This window comes from Leucoraja erinacea, chromosome 2 (assembly GCF_028641065.1).
Source record: "Leucoraja erinacea ecotype New England chromosome 2, Leri_hhj_1, whole genome shotgun sequence".
Classification (NCBI taxonomy): Eukaryota; Metazoa; Chordata; class Chondrichthyes; order Rajiformes; family Rajidae; genus Leucoraja; species Leucoraja erinaceus.
Window position 1 is genome coordinate 138,246,847 of NC_073378.1, and position 8,386 is coordinate 138,255,232.

Below are 8,386 nucleotides of genomic sequence, written 5' to 3' on the forward strand. Positions count from 1 at the left end.
ACACGCTACCCCACCTCCTTTTCCTTTCTGTCTATCCCTCCTGAATATTGAATATCCCTGGATGTTCAGCTCCCAGCCTTGGTCGCCCTGGAGCCATGTCTCCGCGATCCCAACTATATCATAGTAATTAATAGCTATCTGCCATTCAACTCATCCACCTTATTACGAATGCTCCTTGTATTGAGACACAAAGCCTTGAGGCTTGTTTTTACAACATCCTTACCCCTTATACAATTATGATGAAAAGTGTTGAAAAGCGCATGAAAGAGCCTCAACATTGTTTTTGTATTCTAGCCCTCTTGAAATAAATGCTAGCATTGAGTTTGTTTCCTTTGATACCGATTCGACTTGCAGATTATATTTTTGGGGAATGCAGCACCAACAGTCCCAAGTCCTTTGCACCTCCGATTTCTGGATTCCCTCCCGATTTAGACAATTGTTTGTCTTTATTCCTACTACCCAAATGCATGACTCCACAATTTGCCACACTATTTCCCCATCTCTGCCCACTCCCCCAACCTGTCCAAGTTGCCCGCTCATGTGCCTGCCAAGGTCTCAAAAGCCACGATCGTATGTCCGGCCACCACGACTCCTGCCCGCGCTGTCGGGCCGCCTTTCACTATGGGTGTAAAATACTTGTCCTGCACATCTCCTTTAAACGTTTCTCGTCTCACAAATACATTCTATCTGGCAATTAATGTTTCCATCCTGGGGAAAAAACTCTACAATGTTATAAACTTCTACCCAATCATCTCTCATTCACCGACGCTCAGAAGAAAACACCCTCATCCCTCTAATCCAGGCAGCATTCTGGTATGAGGAAGAGTCTGGACCGAAAATGCTGGAGAAACTCAGCGGGTGCAGCTGCATCTATGGAGCGAAGGAAATAGGTAACGTTTCGGGCCGAAACCCTTCTTCAGACCGATGGGGGGTGGCGGGGAGAAGAAAGGAAAAAGAAGGAAGGGGAATCCGAAGGCTGAGGGATGTGACCAGACAGCCCGAGGGCTGAGGAAGGAAGGAGACAGCAAGGGCTAACAAAATTGGGAGAATTCAATGTTCATGCCCACAGGATGCAGGCACCCCAAGCGGAATATGAGGTGCTGTTCCTCCAATTTCCGGTGTTGCTCGCTCTGGCCATGGAGGAGACCCAGGACAGAGAGTTCGGATGGGGAATGGGAGGAGGAGTTGAAGCTCTGAGCCACAGGGAGGTCAGGGTGGTTAGTGGGGACCGAGCGGAGGTGTTCGGCTAAACGATCGCCCAGCCTTCGCTTGGTCTCACCGATGTAGATCAGCTGACATCTAGAGCAGCGGATGCAATAGATGAGGCCGGCGGGGCGGCGCGGCTCGGCCAACCGGTAGGGCGACGAGATACGTGGGGTGCATTGTGGTGGACATGTTCGGGGAGCTCCGGTCCGGCGGCGATGTTGGGTAGGCCGGGTGTGGCGGCGATATTAGGCGGGCCCAGTGCGACAGCGATGTTAGGTGGGCCCGGTCCGGCGGCGATGCTGGATGGGCCAAGTGCAACGGCGAGTCTGCGCCGAAAAGGCGCTCATCCATCCATCCCGAGATGCTATCTGACCTGCTGAGTTTCTCCAGCACTGTGTGCTTTTATAGCATTCTGATAAACTTCTGCACTCTCTCCAAAGCCTCCGCGTCCTTCCTGTAATAGGGCGACAAGAACTTAACTCAATGCTCCATAGACTAGCCGAACCGATTTTTTATGTAGCTGCAATATCACCCCCTGGCTCAAATACTCAATGGGCAACCAGAGAAGGCAAGTATACCATACGCCTTCTTTAACACTCTGGCATAGAGTGATACAGCGTGGAAACAGACCCTTTGGCCTAACTTGCTCACACCAGGCAACATATCCCACCTACACTAGTCCCCTCCCACCTGCCCCGCGTTTGGTCCATATCCCTCCAAACCTGTCCTGTCCGTGTTCCTGTCGAACTGTATCTTAAACGTTGGGATATTCCCTGCCTCAAATACCTCCTCTGGTAGCTCGTTCCTTACACCCACCACCCTTTGTGTGAAAAAGCTACCCATCAGATTCATATTAAATCTTTCCCCTTCACCTTCAAATGATGTCTTCCGGTCACGGTCACGGTAGCGCAGCGGTAGAGTTGTCGCCTTACAGCGAATGCAGCCCCCGAGACGAACTTTATCTTAAACGAGTACGATCCTGACTACGGGTGCTGTCTGTACGGAGTTTGTACGTTCTCCCCCCGTGACCGAGTGGGTTTTCTCCGAGATCTTCGTTTTCCTCCCACACTCCAAAGGCGTACAGGTTTGCAGGTTAATTGGCTTGGTATATGCGTAAATTGTCCCTAGTGTGTGTAGCATAGTGTTAGGTTGCGGGGGTTGCTGGTCGGCGCGGACTCGGTGGGCCGAAGGGCCTGTTTCCGCGCTGTATCTCTAAACTAAACTAACTCTGTGCAAGAGACTCTGTGCATCTACCCAATCTATTCCTCTCGTGATTTCATACAGCTCTCTAAGATCACCCATCATCCACATTCACTCCAACATATAGTCCCAGCTACTCAACCTCTCCCTCCAGCGCACACACTCTAGTCCTGGCAACATCCTCGTAAATCTACTCTGTACCCTTTCATCTTCCCATCACATCACATCTTCCCATCTCCCCCCATGTTGCCTTCCGCAAAGACAGCTCCCTCCGTAACTCCCTTGTCAATTCTTCCCATCCTTCCCGTACTACCCTCTTCCCGGGCACTTTCCCTTGCAACCGCAAGAGATGCTACACTTGTCGCTTTACTCCCCCCTCGACTTCATTCAAGGACCCAAGCAGTCGTTCCAGGTGCGACAGAGGTTTACCTGCATGTCCTACAACCTCAACTATTGCATCCGCTGCTCTAGATGTTAGCTGCTCTACATCGGCGAACCCAAGCGGGGGCTTGGCGATCGCTTCGCCCAACACCTCCGTTCGGTCCGCATTAACCAGCCTGACCTCCCGGTGGCTCAGCACTTCAACTCCCCCTCCCATTCCGTATCCGACCTCTCTGTCGTGGGTCTCCTCCATGGCCGGAGCGAGCACCACCGGAAATTGGAGAAACAGAACCTCATATTCCGCTAAGGGAGTCTGCATCCTGGGGGCATGAACATTGAATTATCCCAATTTTACTTCGGAGTCACGTGAGTAACTACGTGAAGAGCACGCTCAGCAGTGCTCATTGCGTTCAGCAGTGCAGCAGCGGCCGCAACGGGAATCAGGCGCTCCCGCTACAGATGAAAGAACGGACCATCACGTAAGTACCCTGAGGTCGGTCTTCTTTCACAGGAGAGCCTTCTGCTTTGTTTCACAGGCAGAGAACACAGGCTCTTGAACAAACCTGTCCCCCGCTCGACTCCAACGGAGGAGCGTTCCATCTTGGGTGGGGGGGCGGGGGGGAGCAACAGGCGGTATGACCGCTTACCGGGGGCTCCGACACCGTGCCGAGCCCTGTCCCGCTAGCGCCTGAACAGCTGGCTGGATGTAAAGCTACCGAAGAAGCGTCGGGCCGGTGGCTTCCGACTTGTCGGACGGGGACGTCTCTCGACCTGCACGGGGGAGAGACAGCCGCCCGAGCGGCTCCTGGAGCAGGTGCTCCAGCGAGACGCGCTGCATGTGGGGCGCTGTCGCAGGGGGAGTTCAGACACTCCCTTCACAGTGTCTTGTGCACTGGCCATCGCTTCCTCCTTACCCGAGGGTAGCTTTGGTGACCAGGACTGGGCTGGTCAGGAAGAGGGGACGCTGGCTGAAGAAGTCGGGAGTATGCAAGGGGTGCAGGACCAGGAAGAGCTGCTGGGTGTGGTGGACCGCTACGTGGCCACACGCGCAGGAGGGACATTAGAGCCTAAACTAGCGGTCGGCATCAACCACCTCTCCAACAGGCCCGTACTGGAGCAGGTGGTTAATGAGGCCTTAAAAATGTACACAGCTCCAGAAAATTGTGGGTCCCTCAAAGTGCCGGCTGTCAACAGCCAAATCTGGGGGCACGTCGGGACAAATATTCGGAACCAGGAGCTGAAACTGCAGCGGATCCTCAGGCTCCTGACGTCAGCCATCACATCATTTACTCGTTCTGTGGACAATACGGAGATGACCACTAACCAACAAGACACTCTCGCACTGTTGTACAAACACACAGTTCGAGATAAATAACATCCTTAAATAAATCATAAAACCTGCCCTAAATCCAAAATTCGCGGGGTTGTGCAAAACCCCAGCCACTGAGCCAGACACACTGCTCTTTGGCAAACACCTCACGAAAAAGGTACAAAATATGGAAGAGGCCTCTAAAACCTTTGGTCTCAAGAGGGCAGGCCCCGGGACGAGCAAACCCAAAACAACAATACCCAAGCGGCAGCACCCCATCGCATCCACCAGTCGACGTCTACCATATGGGACTGGTGAAAGCTCGGGGTCCGCATTTTATCACCCAAAGTCTTTTTTTAGACCAAGGCCAAGAGCGGACCCCATGGAAAATGCGCCACCCCCCAACAACACCTCCACGTCAGACTAGCTGGTCTGGGAAGAGACAGAAGAAACACCCATAACCATGGAGGTAGGTGGGTCTGGTTCCTACCAGCATATAGAAAATAGGGGCGCAATACTAACAGGGGGGAAGTTACACCTGTTTAACGAACCATGGGAGTCTAAACTGCACCCCCTCCGCATACACCTGGATCTCCTGCTATCAGGCAAGAGATATCGAAGCATCAAAGCCCGGCTACAAGACTGCTAAACAGCTTCCTACCACAGGCTGTGAGGTTGCTAAATAGTCACTCTGTACTCACAGTCATTTGATTCTGCGGCTGACATGGACACTTTAATAGCTGGCACTGCCCACTCAAATCAGCTGCCCCGGACATTTGTATGATTGGTTTATTGAATTTTAACGTTGTGTTTTACCTGCTTTTAACTATTTATACTGTTCCATCAGGGACTGGATTGTTTTTAGTGTTATTATGTGTGAAATGTTTTAAATTTCATGAGCGATGCTCCGCTATTCCCTGGGAAACGTCTTTTCATTTTGCACTGTACAACTGTTGCTTGCAAGATGACAATAAAGGTTGATTGATTGATTGATTGATTGATTGATTGATTGAGTGACAAGCATATACTCAATAGCATTAGTCAATACAAAATACAATTTATACTAGAAAAATTGCCACCAGTTCAACTTTCACCCCAGAGGATCTTTTCCCTCTCAGTTAAAGAGAAACGAGAGGGATAAGCTGAACTGGTGAAACTAATCACTAAGGGTATCATGGGGCAAAACAAAACATGAACCCTTGGAATTTGTGTCAAATATATTCACTAAAACTAAAAAGGATGGTGGGTGTCGCATCATCATTGACTTAACTTCACTAAATATTCTTTGTTAAGTATGTACATTTCAAAATGGAAACGTTTGTTACTGCCAAACAACTGATTTCCAAAGGATACTTCATAGCAAGCATTGACCTCAAAGATGCTTACTATTCAGCACCCATTCACACGGATCATCGCAGATACCTGAAATTTACCTGGGTAGGGCAGCAATGGCAGTTTAAAGCATTACCTAATGGGTTAACATTAGCCCCAAGATTATTCACCAAGATACTAAAACCAGCCCTGGCAATATTAATAAGACAAAAACATATGGTCATGGCATATCTTGATGATATCTTAATAGTAGGCAAGACCATGGAATTGGCATGTCAGCTGTATCAGCTACCAAAGAGTTGTTCGAAACCTTGGGATTTGTCTTACATCCAGATAAATCTAAGTTGAAGCCATCCACAACCATGGACTACTTGGGCTTCACAATTAACTCAGCCCACATGTCTGTGGCTTTGCCAAAAGACAAAACAATAGGCTCAATCATGCAACAATTCAATGGTCAACGAGCGACCAACTATTCGACAAGTAGCAAGAGTAATTTTGGAAATGGTAGCTGCATTTCCGGCTACACAATTTGGACCTTTGCACTATCAAAACTTACAAAGAGCAAAGGTACAGGCACTAACACGACATACAGGTCATGACCGGATCATGAAATTACCCACTGAAGCATTATCAGAACTACAGTGGTGGGCAGAAAACGTTTGGCATAGTTTCAGCCCTATCATCATTATCCCTACTTTAGCTATCCAAACAGATGCCAGTACTCAAGGCTGGGGAGCGACTAACTCAATATCCAGCACAGGTGGTAGATGGACTTACCTAGAGTCATCATTGCTACTTACACTGGGCATTAACTATCTCGAGATGTTGGGTGTTTTTTATGGTATTAAGAGCATATGCATCGAATATGCATCACTTGCATGTACGGTTACAAATAGACAATACTACGGTGGTGGCCTACATTAACCATATGGGCGGCATAAAATCGATATCATGCAACAAATTGGTCAACACAATTTGGCAATGGTTTGTCGAAAGACATATTTGGCTATCAGCAACTTACCTGCCAGGTAAGCTAAATACAGTGGCAGACGCCAGGTCACGCAGATTTAATAGCAACACCGAATGGATGTTAAACCCCAAAGTGTTTGCAAAGATTAATTTAAAAAAATATATATATATGGCACGCCAGATATCGACATTTGCATTAAGGCTAAATCACCAGGTACCTATGTGTGTCGTTTGGGAACCAGACCCTGAGGCAGCAGCTGTAGATGCGTTCGCGCTGCATTGGGGAAATTTCTTCTTCTATGCATTTCTTCCCTTCTGCTTCATCAGCCGTGTACTACGTACAGTACAAATGGACTCTGCTTCCGGTATTTTGATGGTACCCGACTGGCCTACTCAGCCATGGTTCCCATTACTCCACGACATCCCTCCGAACATCCACACGAAAACAGTACTTGTCCAGCATCAAAGAATGGGAGAAGTACTGCTTGGATACAGGGACCACCTACTCAACCGCTACAGTTACCAACGTACTGGAATTCCTGGCGAACTGTCACCACGATGAAGGACTCAGCTACAGTGCCATCAACACAGCTAGAAGTGCCCTGTCTGTCTATTTAAAACAAACTCAAGGACAACAGGCCATGGGGTCCCAACAGGCTGGTGGTCAAACTAATGAAGGGTATTTACAACTCTAACCCCCTAGACCAAGGTACACCCATATATGGGATGTCAGTTTTTTATTTTAGCGAAAGCAAAGTCCTTTAGCCAAGCAGTTGCCTCTTGATCTGCTGTATGAAGTGTGGTCCTGACATACCTCAGGGGATGGCCACCAGCCAGATACCTCAACCTGGAACAATCTATGCTCAAAACACTCATGTTGATGGCACTTGTATCTGCACAGAGTGTCCAGTCAGATTCAGATTCAGATTCAGATTCAATTTTAATTGTAATTGTCAGTCTACAGTACAGAGACAACGAAATGCAGTTAGCACCTCCCTGGAAGAGCGACATAGCACATGATTTGAATAAATAATAATAAGTGTCGGGTGGGGTGGGGGGGGGGGGGGGGTGCGGGGGAGGGGTGATTGGCAGTCACCGAGGTACGCTGTTGAGTAGAGTGACAGCCGCCGGGAAGAAGCTGTTCCTCGACCTGCTGGTTCGGCAAAGGAGAGACCTGTAGCGCCTCCCGGATGGTAGGAGGGTAAACAGTCCATGGTTGGGGTGAGAGCAGTCCTTGGCGATGCTGAGCGCCCTCCGCAGACAACGCTTGCTTTGGGCAGACTCAATGGAGGGGAGCGAGGAACCGGTGATGCGTTGGGAAATTTCACCACCCTCTGCAATGCCTTCCGGTCGGAGACAGAGCAGTTGCCATACCATACTGTGATGCAGTTGGTAAGGATGCTCTCGATGGTGCAGCGGTAGACGTTCACCAGGATCTGAGGAGACAGATGGACCTTTTTCAGTCACAATACCTATTGCGACTGGACAGCATGCTCACAGCTCCAGGCCAGCTCTCTGTCATTATCCAGGGACTGATCAAACAGAGCAGACCAGGAACACCTAATCCATGTCGTGGAATTCCGTGCTTACCCGCCAGAACCAGGGTTATGTGCCATGAACCACCTACTGTCCTACATAGACACAAGCAAAAATATTCGAGAGAGTGAAAAAGCCTTATGGGTCCGTCATAAAAAAACCCTTATGGTCAGGTGACGAGCCAAACCATTTCGAGATGGCTCAAGCAGGTGCTAAAAACTGCTGGAATGAACCCTAACATGTACAAATCTCACTCCACCAGGGCAGCAGCCACATCGACGGCCAAAAGAATGGACGTGCCTATAGACCACATCCTGGCTACAGCAGGATGGTCGGGGGAAAGAACGTTCAGATAATAAGCCGTTGGCAATACCTGCTTTATTTGCAGAATTTTTTTTACAGACTGCAAATATTTAATTTAAGCCCAGGGGAGCAATTTAATTTCTTTGT